Source organism: Carettochelys insculpta, chromosome 12, assembly GCF_033958435.1.
Source record: "Carettochelys insculpta isolate YL-2023 chromosome 12, ASM3395843v1, whole genome shotgun sequence".
NCBI classification, from domain to species: Eukaryota; Metazoa; Chordata; order Testudines; family Carettochelyidae; genus Carettochelys; species Carettochelys insculpta.
The window spans coordinates 24,340,087-24,357,929 of record NC_134148.1 but is presented as its reverse complement, the minus strand read 5'-3'; the positions used below and the strand labels follow the sequence as shown (position 1 = coordinate 24,357,929).

The following is a 17,843-nucleotide window of genomic DNA, read 5'->3' as shown; positions in this document are numbered from 1 at the left end:
TCTTCACATACATCCTTTGTCTCACTTGACAGTACAAATCTGAGCTAGGACCCTTTTACAGGTAGAAACTAGACACATAATTAAGCATTCCCTTTAAATGTGTGAACGTTGTGAGACTACATCAAAGTTCTAGAGGTTCCAAGGGGTAAAGTGTTTGTTGTAACAGGCAGTTCAAATCAGACATACAAATAGGCAGATACATTACATGGTCCAGCTAAAAGGGCATCAGTGATTGAAACAAATGCAGCTACACAGCTGGCTTGTGGAGCTGTGACAAGGCTGGTCACTTTATTGGTAGCACACCCTCCGGCATCACACAGAGCGTGGTTAGATGATGCTATCTTTGTTGCATCCCTGGCAGAAATGGACAAGACTGCAGGAAATGAAGGAGAATGGTAGTTCAACATAACTAAAGATGCAGATGAAAGTATGCAGCCTGTTAAATAACCCAATTTAAAGCTTCTGGGTTACATTTTTGGCTGTCTCTTGGACAACAAATTCAACCTATTTAAAAATGCTAGTAAATGCCTACTAGAAACTCCTTCCTTCCATTTGTATAACAGCTAAGTATATAAAAAGTGTTCAAGTTTATGGTTATATGGAGAAAAAAATCACAGGGTTCATCTAGCAATTTCTATTTGTTCAAGTCAGATTAAATGTTTATACAATAACTGCCAACATTAACAGAATATGCCTGTCACTCTCTACCTTGAACATGACTGTATACAGCTTCATTTATTAAATTAGATAGATATGTATTACAGATGGATAGATTTTTATAAGATTAACAAAGCTGAATAGAAGCCTTTTGTCACTATTATACTATTACTAGAAGACTTGTATGCTTCTGTGCAACAACAACTTAAAGCAGAGGCAAAGTTATTCTCCTACAGACGTTTTTCTCCCCTGACAATAACAAAGCAAAATGTCATAGATTTTACATAAATCGAGGACAATTAATTTTTCAGTGACAGTTCTTTGCTGCAAATTTTCTAGATTGTTTGCTGTGGTTGTCTGGGGCATAGATACAAACTACGATACTGATTGCATGGTAAGTACTACAACACATTGGTATACATTATGAACAGTCAAATTACTGCTAACACATACCAGACTAAGTACAGTCTTCTGCACATGTGTGTAGATGTTGTTAATTTAGATACAAATTTTGCATAGATTTGAAGATTTGCAAAATTTGACCAATAGCATTAAACAATTTGGCGACCAGAGAAACTCTGTTTCCTCTATCTTACTGGAGTGCTACATGCGTGCTAACAAGTGGGTTAACATTTGAAATTACAGACATTCAGAGGCTTAAACCATCTAATTGCATTTTCCAGCCATACGATATGTTTATACAGGAGACATAAAATACAAAACACCATGCAGGCATCTGAAAAGATCCTTTCCAAAGCACACACAGCCATGATCTCCACCTAGAATTATGTGCGAGCCCTTTCATTTCAGTCCAGGTTTTATAAATAATAAAGGCCGCTGCATTCTAATTACTCTGTGTGAGCTGATGTGCCAGTTGCTGCAAAGCAGGAACAAAGTTTCCCCCCCTTTACACTTAAACCAAACACTGCTGCCAACAGCAGAGCAGGGTGAAAGGGTTAAGCTATTCCTGCCATGGCAAAGGGATAATGCAGAATTGACTCTCTTATTTGTTTCCATCCATAATTGATGGTAGCTTGAAATACAGCTCCCTCTGGCTCCCAACGCGCGACGAGAACCGACTACTGGAGAAACCAGGAAGGTTCGGTCAAGATTATCCAATAAATCATTTCTAACGGGGATACACGAGCCTGATCCGGCTGCGACTTAGATGGAGCAGCCCGGCTGGCGCTGCCAAGCAGAGGACCAGAGCACTTTCGGGGCTCACTGCTAGCCCGGGCGTGGCAAGCGCTGCCCGGGGGGCTGGAGCGGGGAGTTACCCCTGAGCTCTGAGTGAGTCCCATTCTGCCCCAGGTTTCCAGTTAGGGTCAGTGGCTCTGAGCGCTCCCTGCCCCGCTGGGCTCCCGGCACCCCATTATTCACTGCCCCCCCGCCCCGCTGGGCTCCCGGCACCCCACTATTCCCTGCGCCCCCCGCCCCGCTGGGCTCCCGGCACCCCACTATTCCCTGCGCCCCCCGCCCCGCTGTGTCCCGCATTAACGCCACTGGCTGATTCACACGCACACTCAAAGCCGCGGAGGAGCCCGGGCGGGCAGCGAGGAGGGAGCCCGCGGGGCAGGCGCCCAACTGGGGACTTTCCCTAGGGGTGGGGGGGCGGCGGCTGCAGGACCGGCTGCTTCGCCCCCGGGGGGGAAGAGGGCAGAGCGGGCACCGCTCGAGCAACAGGTAGCGCCCGCCTCTGCCTCCCGCCCCAGCGCTGCGCGGAGCCCGGCGGGGGGCTCTCGGGAGGCGGGTGCCCAGGCCGGTGCCAGGCTTGCCCTTCCCACGCCGCGCCCAGCGCAGCCCGGCAGAGCTCCAAAGCCCAGCCCCGCTCCGGGCCGGTGGCCTCCAGGTGGCACCTCCCCGCTGGGCTCGGCTCGGACGCACCTACCTCTGCCCAAAATAAACACCAGCCGCGGGCGGCGCGGCCAACGTGCGCGGCGAAGCCTCCCCCGCGACTGCCACGGGCGCGCCGAGGGGACCGTCCTTGCAAAGGCTGGGAACTTTTCACCCGCTCCCCGTCTCCTCCTCGGTCCCCCCGCCCCGCCCTACCCGCCCCACCCCCGGGCGGGCCGAGCCGAGCCGAGCCTGCAACAGGCAAGTAAAAATAACCTGGGCTCAGCCTATTTTTGTCCCTCACCCGCCAGCCTGGCCAGGCACGCTGCGAACTGAGCCCGCTACCCTGGGCCCCCTGCAGCCAGCCCAGGCACGGGCGGCGGCGGCAGCAGCCGCACTCCGCCTCGGGGCTGCCAGCGCCAGGGGCTGGAGATGCAGCTCTTACCTCATAAGAGCAGGAGGAGAGCGAGCTGGGCACAGCGCGACCCCCAGACCCCACGCCGGGGGCTAGCTGCGGGCTTCGCCGTCGTAATCCCGAGACGCGCCAGCGCCAGGACAAACCGGGAGCAAAACAAACGCGAGCACAGCACAGGGTGTAATTCGAGCCATCTCCAGTCAATCCATCAAGAGCGGCTGCTTCCCTCACAACGATCAGGCGGCTGGAGCCCAGGGTCCCACCCCCTAGGCTCGCACAGGCAGGCGGGTTTGGGTTGATCGCCCTCACTGGCTGCTGTTGCTGAGGCCCCCAGCGCTCGGTGACCCTTCAGTGGCCTCTCCTCCTCCTCAGCCCCCCACCTCCAAGGAGCTTGCTACACCAGCTCCAAGCACCTCAGCCACACTGGCTAGCTGCGTGCAGCGGTCATGAAGGAGTCTGCTCTCTCCTTCCCCCCTCCTCTCCGCATTATGCAGGGCTTATTTCAGACATCCTGAGGACAAACAACTGCTGCCAAAAGGATCTGCATGCACAGCCTTCCAGCAAAGTTCAGCCTGAGTTTTTCTTGGTCAGGCAATTTCTTTCCTCCCCATCACACCACCACTTTAGAACCTCTAAGGTAAACAGCTGGGAAGAGGCAATCAAATAGCATTTTATCTTTTTCCTGTGTGTTCACGCAGGCACTCTCATGTCTACTTTGAAAGAAGGCCATTCAGTACAGTGTAATTTTGCAGATTAATGAAAATCAGTTTTACAGCAAAAAAGGAGGGGAAGAAAAAAGATGTCCTTGACGTGACATCATTTTAAGTAGCCCATCAGCAGAAAAAGAGTCATATATTCTGAAACAAAGGTTTTAATCTTAGAAATTAATTCCAGGAGTCAGCTCTTATTTCTTAATTTTCAGATGGAATATGCATCACTTAAAGCCTAAAGTGACATGAGGCTTTTGGTGCTCCCTGGAAAAAAAGAAAAGAAAAGAAAAAAAGGGATTACATTCCAGCCTTTATCATCTGTGCTCTCTTTTATGGTGGGGAAATAATTTCATCTTAAAAATAATTCACAGCTTGTCACTGGGAAAACATATGAGTTTCTCAAGCTGTAGAACTATCTACCCCAGCTGGTGCACATAAAGTTGTGAAACTGAACAATTGCACATACCCTGCAGGTTGTGGCTGAACTGCTCTTCTAATTTGCTCCCCTACAGAATTTATGAGTAGATGCTACTTAAACTGAAAAAAAGTATGCTGGGCTGATCCTGCAAGTCTGTACTCAGCCAAAATTCACATTCTCTTCACACTGGAAGTTTTGTGTGTTGAAAACTAAGTATGTTCTATGAATACTACAGGATTTGGCCCACAGTAAATTCTCTTCTGTGACTGTTCCAAAAGAAAAAAAACCACCTCTCAAGTCATGGGAATAGGCCATTTCTGGTAAATCAATTCTTTGTCTGTTTTACTCTGATGTTCTCTGGTGGCGACAGGCTGAAAGCTACATCATAGCAGGCTTCTTTAGAGCAGACACTCAGCATAGCTATTTTGTGACCCAGAAGCTTTTGCCTGTTTGGAGGTGTAAGGACATTACCTTTTGCTTTCAGGGAACAACCCTATGCTGCAGGAATTAAAAACTGCACGCTGACTGAAGATGCTGGGATGGTGATTATTGGCTTGATTAGGAATCAAGTTGCAGACCTGAGGGCAGAAAAAGCTTATAGTGTGCAATGTGACTCATTAAGGAGAAGGACTGAGTTCACTAAATCTCTCTGCAGTTTTTACATTCAGAAGCATATAGTCTGCACAGACCCTCTGTTCTCTCATTTCACAGAACTTTCATATTCCTTTGTGCAGACTGCCATGCCAAAAAATTAAAAGCGGTGAGGAGGTAAGTCTGCCTGTTCTCTGAATGCCCTACAGCAGGGGTCAGCAACCCTGGAACGGATGCCAAGAGTGGCATGCAAGCCAATTTTCATCAGCATCTGAGGCAGCAGCTCAGTCCTGCCCCTGCCCCCTCTGCAACCGGGAGCTTCCTTCAAGCCATTGCACCTGTGGATTAATAAAAGACCAGCTAATGCTACCAACCACCACCTCGATGGTAAAGCGGTGCATCCTTATTTATTTATTAATGAAGCTGTTGTAAGGAGGACTATTAGTGACTTTAAAAAGTATCACCTGCACGCGGATTGTTCAAAGAGGTCAAAAGGTCAAATTGCAGCACTCTGCCTCGGAAAGGTTGCTGACCACTGCCTGCCACCATGTTTTACTAGTAAAACTGCAGTCCATAAGGGTGTACCAGTATTTTCATACTGAACATTATTCTTCAAGTATTTTGTAAGTGATCGTTAACAGCTTACATGGCACTGAAATTAAGGATTACTTTACAGTAAATTCCATGGGAAGTTTAGCACAGACACAAGCACTAGTTGGGCTGCCTGCATGCTCCCCAACTCAGGTGACCAAAAAGGGAGGAAGACTTCTAGTGAGCTGTTTCCTCCTCACCATCTGGCCTTTACCATTCCAGATATCAGCATCAGAGACCAGTTTTTTAAATCCGCACTTTGTCTGGATAAATTTGATAATATGTTGTTATAACACCAGAAGATGTTCCTCAGAGCCATCCCTAGAAATTTTGGTTCCCTATTCAAGCCCTTGTGTGGCCCCTCTGCAGGAGGGACTGTGCTCAGAGCCATGGGGCAGAGCTGTGGGGGTCAGAAGCAGCGCAGAGATAGGAGGCAGCAGGGGTCAGGCCTGCCCCTGTATTCACCGGTAGCTTTGGGAAGCAGAGTGACCCAGCCTAGTCTGTTCCATAACCCCATCACCCAGCTGTGTTGCTTGTGGGAGGGACCTTGAGGGAAGGGATGGAACTGCTCCCCCTGCCCTGTACTCACTTGCAGTGGGAAGCAGAATGATGTGGCTGGGAGCCAGAGGAGTGGAGCGGGCTGGGGCTAGGTTGTTCTGTTTCCCTCCACTGCCACTGGTGACAGTGTGGGAGTGGGAGCCTGCCCTCTACTGCCTTCAACAGGCCCCTTATTAGTCTAATAGGCCATGTTGCTCAGGAGAGGGAGTAGAATGGAGGCAGGGGTGGTGCAGGTGGGGATGTCTCAGGTCCTGAGATGACCCTGCTGTGTGCAACCCATGGTGGTTGGCTGCCGGGGGATAGGATTAACCGCCAGAACTGGCACTGCTCTGTACACAGCATTCACTTGCTTAGCAGACCACGGAATTCAGGGCAATTTGGTGGTATGACGGTAAGGAACAACTACATAATGCAGGAACTAATGTGGGTCTCTCTCTGCTGTCCAAATCAGTGCTGAACTAGTATCACAGCACATTGCCACATGGAGAGGATGGCATCCGGATAAAATGTAAAATTGATGTTTGATGGCTTGTGCTCATTTTAAGTCCAATTGTATTTTCTGTAATAATAGGGGTGTCAGTTATGGTGCAGTGGTCAAATCACAAAAATATTACCATTTCTTCTATTATTCTCTTTCAGCAAATGCTCCTAATCCAATACATTTAAATGGAGTTAAAAGACATCTCCCTACTGTACAGAACTATTAGCTATGTAATTAATTACTGTGAAGATGTGCACATTTTTTATTGTATTAACTGCCTTTGAATCATCCTTGCAAAATGAACAGATACATTATGACTTACACTACCATAATAAACAAAGATTTAAAAAAATTAAATAGATTGAAGTTATTATGACTGCTTGAAAGTAGGGCTGACAATTTTAGATTTAAACTGATATTTAGTGACTAATTCCCAAGCCCCCAAAGCGGCAGTAAATAATAGTTTGTACTGATATTAGTTTATACTGATCTCTACAAAACATTCTTTTCACGCAGCTCTTGGTTTCATGCAGCATTAGCCCCAGTCAATATCACACTGGGGAGCAGTACCAGGGGGCGGGGCTGAGAGTCACAGACATGTATATTGAACTCCACATGAACAAATGCAGAGCAGTTCAAGGAAAAATAGTCTTTTCATCTGCATTGATTATTAAAGAGCCCTCTTCTTGAAGCCTTTCTCTGGATTTTTAGAAGGATACATGCTGAAAATAGGAAACCCAAACTGATATTTCTTATAATTGTTATAAGGGTGTGGACTTACAGACTGCAGCTGATAGTTACCGGGGTTTCAATCTGACCTTTTCCTTGTACAAAATTAAAAGGGAATTAATATGCAAGATGGATAGCTAGGAAGCCTTTAGGTTTCCTTGATTTAGTCTCCTGTCCCTGTAAATCCACATCACACCCATCATCCTGTTTGTTGCTGCTTGTTCAGACTTCCCTTTGGAATCTATTAACATCAGGCTTTAATCTGCTAGAGTGGAGATGCTCTGTCCTCAGACTTGAGTGTGCTACCTATTCAGGGCTCCCAGCTCCTGTTGGATTGGGTAAGGTAAGCCTAGGATTTAAATTCCTCTGCTTGACAGTCAGAGCATTACAAGTGGGCCAGACGCTTTTGTTCCTTGAGTCCTGGATTTCCAATAATATTAGTCAAAAGTGGAACACTGCCAGTCATTTAAAGCAATAAACTAGCAGCAAATTGCTAGTATAAAACTTCTAGGTTGTATGGATAATGGGAAACATTTATATATCAAGTGCAGCATCAACAGCAAGCATAAAGGTAGAGATTCCAGTTTTATCTCTAAATAGTATCCAATCCACCTTGAACATTAGCATAGTTCTCCACAACATTAACAAAAGTATTTCCTTACATTTTCTGTAATGACTCCCATTATGAAATTATGGGAGCAATTTCTTAAGCGACTACAGTTTTCTAAAATGTCTAATAGACATGTAACATTTTTAGCACCTTCATGGTGGCTGTGTTGAAAGTGTTGTTTAAAATGCTTCTGACTGTCAAACTCTCACTTTAAAATAATTGTTTTCCTGTTTTCTGTTTTTCTAGCATGCCTGGTGTCTTCATATATGTGGCAGCCTTAGGTGATGTACCTGTCATTTCAAAGGCATGGGGATAAAGTGGATGGGGTTTCTGTATAAGGAACTATATATTTCTATAGGAACTATATTGCATCAATATGTGAAGGCACCTACACTATCTGGAAATATAAAGTGTGATGAGGGTCCAATCTCTCATTCCTTACACAGGCAATCACTGAAATCAGTAGGTCTTGCAATGTGTGTGGAATGCAGGAGAGCAATACGGTATATTGGAATTGTCAAATGATAATCTTGAATACATTGTCAGCCTCCAAGTTGTTGCCACACTCCCAGTCCACTAGATGGAGGTGGATGCAACACAGTACTAAAAATAAATATGGTAAAAGAGATCATGGCCTATCTTCTGTTCCACTCTCCTGGTCAGCTAGTAACTAACAAAGATTCTGCTGTTTGCCAGGTGGTTCATGGCAAGGAATTTCCACTCCCGTACTTTCACACGGCCATTGAACATTATTTCCATTCAGCTGGTTGCAGAGGGAAGATTGCCTGAGTAAAGATGGAGGAAGGCATTGGCCTGTTCGTAAATTTTTGTTTTGTGTATTTTACTTATTGCGTAGTGCCTAAAATGAAGTCTATGTGCTTAGAAGTCAAAGAGAATAAAACCAATTCTAACGGTGAACAAAACAAGGCTCTCAAGTCAGACCCCAGCACTAGCCACAATGTTGAGCTTTTATAAAAAGAAGTCTATAGAAGTTGGCAAAATAGATTTTCCAAACACCATTTCCCCTTGAACTTTTCGATTTGAAATGAAGTGCAAAGCAAACATTCTTTCAAGAAAATGTCTGCCTGGGTGCTCCCTTGCAAAGAACGTTGCAGTGGTAAAAACTACATAATTCCTCACCCTTTAAAAAGAACCACCCTGTAAATAAACTACGTGCAACAGCATTTATAGGCCCTTTCCAGTGGCTGGCAGTGAGAGGATTTACTCTCTCGCTGAGCAAAGAAGTCCAGCTGCATGTCTCAGTGCAGGCTCTGTCAGGGACCCAGCTGAATGAAGTGAGGCCAACTCCAGCTGTGGTGAATTAAATCATTCTCTTCATGCTCCAAGAACAGCCACTGAAGTGAGTATTGAAGTGCACATTTATTCAAATAAGCAGAATCAGGCCCTATAAGAAGCCGCTCCAAGAATTTAGAGGTAGCCATACACTTGGGCATAGGTGACTGGTGCTTGCAGGGGGGAGGGTGCAGGAGTGTCGCATAGAGGAACAGGGAGGAGCCCCCCATTTATCAATTAAAATTTTGGTGAGGAAGAGGGGAGCACCTCCCACATGCTACGAGTCATCTCTGCCTTTGGAGGCCATGTTCATCAGCAATAATACTGACAGATGGAGTAAGATAACCTAAACAGAAGCAGAATATGGTATGGGCAGACTAGCTGGGAAGAAATACATTTTGTGAAGATCACAAATTTTGGCTGAAATAGAGCTATAATTTATTAATTTTTAAAGAGACCTGGGCAAATAGAAACTTTTTTTGAACTTTCAATTTAAGACCTTGAGTAGGGAAGGCCTTTCTTTGCTTCTTTGCAAGACTGGAGTTAACCCCTGACTGTAGTTCATCTGTCCTGTCTCAGAGAGTATTAGGCCACATTTACACATGTAGCTTTTCCTGGCAAAACGAGGCTTTTGCCATAAAAAAACGCAGAGCATCTACATGGCAAATGTGCTTTGTCATCACATTGTTGATTAAACCCAGCACATCCATTGGCAGTGTTATTTACACCTCTCCCTGTTTAGGCATAATGCCTCTCTTGACAGAGTTCTGTCGACAAAACAGACGTGTAGATGCACCGGGGCCCTTTTGTCGAGAGACAGGGCTTCCAGTTCACTGGGCAGCCCAGTTTGCAGAGCTTATGCTTAACCATCCTGTTCAGAGAGGACGTGGCAGTCTGGCTGCTTTATGTCGACAGAGTGGATTGCTCTTTCGAGCTGCTTTTATGTGCAAATGCAATCTGCCGACAGACGTTTTGTCAGAAAATCCCTTCCAACAGTCACTTCTGTCAACAGAGGCTTCTTGTGTACACATGGCCTTAGTGTTCTGTTCATTTTTTTATTTTTTTTTAACTAAACAAGAACCTAGATTATCCGGCCTTCATTTATTCTGTATTATCTGACATGATGAATATAAGAATATTTAAGAATAATTGTACTGTGTTTTTATTGGAATTTTTAACAAACTGAGTTTATAGATTTATAGGTATTTCATGTATTTGTTGAGGGCCCTGATGACAAGAATTGGGTGTCATCCCCCAGTTTTCTTCTCTGTCAGAAAATAATGAGAATAAAACCCCTTCCCTATAACTGTTTTGAACGGCTGCTTTTTTCACGTCCGGGATGCCATTAATGAAATAATTAAATTTTGAATAATTCTTATGGTTGTATTTACTAATAAGGGAAGTATAGTTAGACACACAAAATTGAAACATGGATGATGTGTAAACTTTGCAGATGAAAAGGTTCATGTGCTTGCTACCATGATCTGACAGTGTGGATCAAAATTGTTGCTTTTTCCTTCTCTGGTGAGCAGCATCAACAACCAGAAAATCTGGAACAGGACGAGTGAATAGGAATTCAGATCTTCTGATCACTTACATGTAGGTGGTATGGTGGCAAGCCTCTGCTAAATCCTGGATCCAGGATTGCTGGATTGATTCGAAAGGGATCTTAGAAGACATTGCTGTTTGTCATATATTGGTAAGTTCGTGTTGCTTTTCAGACACCTCCTCAGATGTTGAGGTCCTTTGCCACCCCTTAAAAAGCTCTTGGAAATGGAGGAAGTCATCTGTGGCAGTGGGGCGGGAAGGCATGATTGCTTTGTCTGGGGAGGAAGACAAGTTAGTGTCTGGTGGCCTGGAGGTGAGTACAGTATCATCTATCTCATCCTATTGCTGTTGGGCTACTGGAGAGTGAGGAGGCGAGGATAGTTCTTGAGGGACAGAGTGGTGTTTGTGCGACCAACGTTTATAATGAGCAGATCAGGGGCCCAACATTGCCATTGTGCTATGTATGGCATAGGGGGTGGCATCCAGGGATAGCAGGGAGTCAAATCTCTGACTTTCGTGGGTATGGGTCAAGCGTGAGCTGAAACATAGATTAATCCATAGGAAGAGTGTTGTTTCATGAACATGGCACTGCAGCATCATTATCTTCACTAGAGAAGGGCTGTTAAAAGATGAGGAGACTAAAGGGATGTTGTGGTGAATGAACTGCAGCATGGGAGTAGACAGTGCTGTAAGAAGCTGTGTAGAAGAAAGTTGTGGTGCTGTTTGTTTGTCTGGTGCCAATGATAGTGGTGATATAAATGTGGTGCCAGAGGAGTGTCAAAAGTCAATGCCGAGGGAATGGCTGGTGCTCGTGTTGGTGCCTGCGGTGGCGATGTGGCAGTTTCAGTGCTGGGCAGTGCTGTAATATGTGATATAGGTAACTCAAAGCCTGTCACCTCTGCACAGAATTGCTATATATCACAGTTTGAGCCAGCACCAGAGATGCCCAGAGCACCAAAAGTGCTCAGGTGCATTACCAGTGCTGGGGTTGGCACCGAGGAAGTGTGAGAGTTCCATTTTGCTGGCTAGGCTTTTTGCGGTACTGAGGTGGTATGGTTTTTTGAAGATTTTTTGCCTTTAGTAGACTGATTTGTTCTGACTTGGTCAGGACGGGGGTTTGAAGAGGGATGGAGAGATTTTTTGAGGAGAATCAGGTTAACTCATAGATCTCTGTCCCTGAGAGCTTGTGCCTGGAGCATGGAACAAGGACACATGGGGAATATGAAATTCCACCAGGCAACATACACATTGCAAGTGCCCCTCAGATATGGGCATTGCGTCGTTGCATGAATTACAACACTTAAAACCTAGAGAGCCAGGCATCCTAACCACTAACTATAATAGGAAAAGAAGAGGAGAAAAAGCATCTTTTTCCCCAATGGAAGATAAAAATTAGGCATAGTAGCTATCTAAAGAACAGTGGAGAACAAGTACTTATCTAACGGCGAGGAAAATGAATGAGAGAAATCTGCAAGGAACACTGCAGAGCTCCATCTCTGGCTGGGGATGGTAGAGAAGGTACTGAAAGAGAGGGGGGCCACACCTACGCAATAGTGAGCCACCAAGGGTGCATGGTCCACACACGAGGCCTGCGCAGTCCTGCAGACACTGCTCTGAAAGACTCTGATCAGTAGTGCAGTTGCACACCAACACCTACTGTGGAGCACCCACAGGGACATTCATCTTGAAGAACATTAGTTAGTGCGTAAGGTGAGTAATCACCTCTTTTCAGCCTTCATCCAGCCATTGGAGTTGCAGGCCCCTAGACTGGCAGGTGTTCGGGCCACACAGAATCACTTCCTTGGAGACTGAGGAGCTCAGCTGCCACGGCCACAGCCCTGCCTGGCAGCTGGGGAGCTGTGCTGCCGCACCACGTCCAGAGCCTTACCTGACCATGAGGAGAGCCAGGCTGCCATACCGCATCCCTAGCCTTCCCCCGCCAGAAGGGGAGCTGGTCTGCAGGGAGGCAGTGCTTTTCCTTGCCTACGTTACCCACTGCTCATGCCAAAACTGGGAGTTAATGGGTGAGGCAATTGCACGGCAGTTATAAATACTATCAGATTAATTTATCTGTGCAATAGTATCATATTACTCATGCCAGATGCCACAAAATCCACCAGGAATCAGCTTGGCTTCATATAACAATTTTCAGATTCTACACAAAGGTGAATCCACTGATGACAGCTGATGTTATTATGTAGTATTTGGAGGATTTTTTTTTTTTTGCATTACATTAAAGAGACTTAAGATTTTTGTGTGTGCATGCCTTATATAACTCTCTATGTACCAAGGGCAGTAAATACCAAAAAATTGAAAATATTTTATGTATGCAGTATACCTAGAAAATGTCTAACTAGTACCACCAGAAAAGACAGAAGAATAAATCGTCTGCGTGTTAGTTTATAACTGCTTAACCACTACGAAAAGTCTTTTCCATGTTCCTCACAGTACACTTAGCTAAACCTAGCTGTCTAGGTGTAGCTTTGGAAATAGATGATCAAGATAATAGTTACACTTACATTTGCAACACGTATTAATGTTTATAGTACTCATGTAATCAGTAATGACATGAGATTTTGCCTTTAGCATTATTCAGTAGGCTTCAGATTTAGTATTATACTCCTTGACATGTCAATATCAGACCTTATCATATAGCATTATACCTTAGGGACATAGGTGGATCTTGTTAATTATTTTTCAGCACTGCTGGCCTTATCTGACATGACACTTTGCTTGGAAAAAATATTTCTAGTTTTGAATGAACATCAGTGTTCTGTTTGGTATAGTTCAATATTCAGATGCAAAAATCTTTCCACTGAATAGCTACAATAGAACTGTACATGAAAGGTTTTATTTTCTCTGTTTTCTGTTCTTCATGTAAATATGAGCATAAAATAAAAAAGTTCCATTTATAGAAGATGAATTAGTACACACATATAAACCACACATTTAAGACTTGGCATGAGTCGTGTACTACCAGTGCATCATCTAGGAGGCAAACACAAGAGCAACCAATTTTGAGTTTTAGCACTGTCATATTCCTGCTCCTTTAATTATAGAATCACAGAATACCAGAACTGGAAGGGATTCAGGAGGTCATCAGTTGCAGTCCCCTCATGGCATTCATGGCAGGACCGAGCATGATCTAGATCATCCCTGACAGATATTTATCTATTCTGCTCAGAATGATGTTTGTTTTTTTTGCAAGTGTCACTCTGTTGACTCATATTCAGTCTGTGGTCCACTATGATCCGCAGAGCTATTTCTGCAGTTCTGCTGCATAGACAATCATTTCCCATTTTGTATGGGTGAAACTGATTGTCCCTTCCTAAGAGGAGTATTTTGCATTTCTGTTTATTAAACTTCATCCTGTTTACCTCAGACCTCTTCTCTAGTTTGTCCAGGTAATTTTGAATTATAATCCTATCCCCCAAAGCATTTGCAACCCTTCCCAGGTTGGTATCCTCTGCAAACTTTATAAGCTTACTCTGTATGCCATAATCTAAATCACTGATGAAGACATTGAACAGAACCAGTCCCAAAACTGACCCCAGAAGAACCCCCTTTTTATGCCCTGACAGCATGACTCCAAACCATTGATACCTACTCCCTGAGAATGGTTATCCAACCACTTATGCACCCACCTTATAGTAGCCTTGTTTGGGTTGTATGTCCATAGTTTGTTTATAAGAAGCTCATCTGAGACTGTATCAAATGTTTTACTAAAGTCTAGGTATAACACATCTGCTACTTCCACCCTACCTACAAGGCCTGTTATCCTATCAAAGAGAGAGCCATCAAGTTGGTTTGACATGATTTGTTGCTTGCAAATCCATGCTGATTGTTACTTATCGCCTTATTGTCTTCCAGATGTTTGCAAATGGCTTCCTTAATTATTTGCTCCATTATCTTTCCTGGCACAGAAGTTAAGTTGACTGGTCTGTAGTTTCCTGGATTGTTCTTATTTCCTTTTTTATAAATGGGCACTACATTTGCATAAGTTTGCATCATCTTCTGCAGCTCCTTCCCTCCCATCTTCACTCAGTGTAATAGGAATGTAGGGCTGAAAGGGATCTTTAAAAGTCATTTAGTCTATCCTTCTACACTGAGGCAGGACCAAGTATACCTAGACTATCAACTAATCTGTTCTTAAAATTCCACAACCTCCCTGGGTAAGGTTTTTCCAGCACTTAACGCTCTTTATGGTTAGAAAGCTGTTCATAATAAACCGCAGCCCCTAAGTGCAAAAAGAAGCAATCTTTCTTAATGGCTCTAATTTTGGCCAAACTTGTCCTATTGTACTGGATGAAATTTTTACTATTGATTCAGTAAATGCAGGCTTGGGTGCTTCGCATTGCATGCCACTTGTGTTCCCATTCCAAAAAGAGCCTATTGAAGAAAGTGTCAGCTGTTGCCTTATCTAAACCCATTGTTAGATGGCACCTACTCCAAATGAAAACTATCACATCACCACATCGGTGGGCCAATTACCACTCTAAGTCTACGTCTCCACTAGAAGCATCTGTCTACAGAAGTTACTGTTGGAAGAAATGTTCCGACAAAACGTCTGTCAACAGATTGCATCTACACATAAAAGCAGACCAATCTCTCGATCCATTCTGTTGACAAAAAGGCCCCAGAGCATCTGCCCAGCTTTTTTGTCGACTGGTTCTGTTGACAAAATGCATTTTGTGTGTAGATGTGCGTGACTTTTGTTGACAAAACTCTCTAGTGTAGACAGCCTAACAGATGGGCAAGAGGGTAGGAATATCAGACACCTAATCTGTAAACCAGCTTTGAGTAAATGGAGCTGGATTCCTACTTAAGAATGTCAAAATGTCAGATGATGAAGCACACCTGTGTCCGTTGTTTAGAGTCCAGAGCTCTGCTATTTCTACTGACAGTACAGGTAAAGTTATTCCCACCGCTGTTTAAGGTAACCATGTGGTAAACTTGGGTTTGTGTTCCATGAGGGTGATGGAGGGTTATTATAATGAAGTTTCCACCCTTCAGCAGATCTCCTAGCTATTTATTTTGGCAAATCTTGGCTTCTTACTCAAAACCCAGCTCAGGTATGGAGGCTTTATCAAGTCTTTCTACAGCTTTTTAGTATTATATCTGCTAGAGAAGGCCCCAAATTAATGTATGTTAAATATATCCATACCTTTTAAAAATTCACCCTGTATATCCTTGTACAGCTATTAGTTTAGCTATCGCTAGGTATTAAAATTTAAAAGAGTCACTAAATGCATATTGCTAGAAGGAAACAACATTAGTTACACATTACCAGAATAAAACTAAATTAAGAAACAGCTCATTTCCTCGGTACCATCAATATTTTACTGAGCCATAGCCTGGATGCTTGTACTCACAAAGGGGAATTAATCATTCATGTGCTAATGTACATCCATTATTTTTAAATTATCACTTAAGTAATCATTTTGTGTGTGCTCAGATGTGTGATGTCTGCTTATAAAAGTGCAGCAAAAATCAATGCAAATTGAATAAAATTTAAAAGGTTGATATCTGTGAAACAGATGCAGAAATGTTCGCAATGCAATAAAATTGTAATCAAATTAATGTAAAAACACACCTAGAGAGTCATAACCTGGAAAAGGTACGGGGCTAATTCTGCATTGATATACATCTCAAGCTATGCTCTTGAACCATGAGTTTACACAGGATGCAGGTCAGCTAGCCTGCTGCCTTTCTAAAGCTCAAACCATAAAAACGTCATTGCCCATTTAAATTGGTTGAGCATTTTCTAACATATTACTTGCAAGTGCCCTGCTCATGTAATAATATCATTTAACATGAAGACAACCACTTTCAAATGGAGAGTACCAAAGCTCTTTAAAAGCTAATTCTGAAAGCACCCCTGAGACACTGCCACCTGTGGCGTGCAGGATGGCCACTGTCTGCTGAGCACATTATAGAACAGCATGGAAAAAAGAAAATTTTTACCAAGGAAACCAGAAAAAAGAAATCCTTATTCTTAAGGAAACTACCATGACGGCTTTAATGTATAGTGTTAACTGACGCAGAATTTGGTTCAGTAATGATGAAACAGTTTTTTATGTGAGCATAAATGACCGATGATCACTTGAGTGTTTTTTGAAGCAATAACTGATGCCTAGGCTAGATAAACTCCAGTCATGCAGTTTTTAGACATTTTCACAAAGAAAGAAAGCAATATAGTTCAGTACAGGCTGACCCACTCTAATCTGGAATGCTTTTGTCTGGCAACATCCATAATCCAGTAGGATGTTAAATAGTTGGAAGACCACTTACCAAGGGTGTGGCCAAGTTTCCCATGGTCCCATAAAGTTTGTTTCCAGCACCAGTCCTGACTCTCAGTGTTCTGTACTGTTATTTAGCTGTAATTTAGCCTTAAATATCCCCTAAGAGCCCAGTAAGCTGTGGAAGTGTTGGTAATGCTGCTAGACATTACTGGCCTCCCGTGGTCCAGCAAATTCTCTCATCCAGTCCCAAGGATGCTGGATTAGAGAGGTTCAATTTGTACAGCCTTCAGTCTGGATGCTTGGATTCTTGCTCTGACTTCTGTTTCTCCATTTTTGTAATACAGGTAAAGATACTCTATTTTGTGGCGTGCTATGAGGTGATGTGCCATATGACAGATAAATATTGTTATCAACAAGAAGCACCATTATCTTAATTTTGTATGCAAATCCCAGTAAATGACTGTCTTTGAAGATTTAATTTCTGCCATCTGGGCATATTGAGAATTTGGGAGTGCCCATGACTGGCTCGCAGAGTAACCAGTTGGAGTTCAGTGTTATACGCAGGGTTAAACAGTATGTTCAGGGTTAAACATGCTGCAGTTTGTATCCAATCACAGTGCCTGGCAGTGCCTACTCAATGGTAACTGAAAACTGGCATACAGTTGTGATTCAGTAATTCTGTATTGTCCTGCACTCTGACTGGATAAACCTATATCATTTCAGCACAATTAAGTGATAATGTGTAGCTGTGACTAGTCTATGAGGCAATAAATGGCTGCCAGATGAAGTGTCTACCAGAGCTGAAAGCCATTATCTGTAAGTATACTACTCACAGCCACACATTATTGCTATCATGCAGGGAAATCATTACACAAAGTACACATTTCTTAAAAAGTTCTTCTAACCTTTGAGAAGTTTAACTGCCCTGTTTATTTTTGACAATCTGCAGCTGTTATCAACAGATAATCTGCAGAATGGGGTGGCAGCTGAGCTTGTGGACCTGGATGGCAGTTGGGTAGAGGGAGGGCTTTTGTTTTGCTTTGAACTGGGTGTGGTTGGGTTTGACTGGAGTGGATGGCGGTTCTTCTGAGTGAAGTGGATATGAGTGTATGACGACCTGAGCCTGAAGGTGATATCTGTATGAATGCATGGTAGTTTGACCTCTAA

At 43.8% G+C, this 17,843-nt stretch overlaps 1 protein-coding gene across 11 annotated transcripts in view; it reads right to left on the bottom strand.

Annotated features, from left to right (window-relative positions):
* SEMA6D (semaphorin 6D) overlaps positions 1-17,843 on the bottom strand; it is a 326,428-nt gene that overhangs the window by 40,763 nt on the left and 267,822 nt on the right. Inside the window, exon 1 of one of the 11 annotated variants that reach the window (XM_075007262.1) lies at positions 2,936-3,200. The exons of 9 other annotated variants lie outside the window; for them this stretch is intronic. The gene's annotated coding sequence lies outside the window, so the exon portion shown is untranslated. Of the gene's footprint in view, positions 1-2,545; positions 2,911-2,935; positions 3,201-17,843 lie in introns of those variants that run through there. One more of the 11 variants, XM_075007260.1, reaches the window with a different exon arrangement.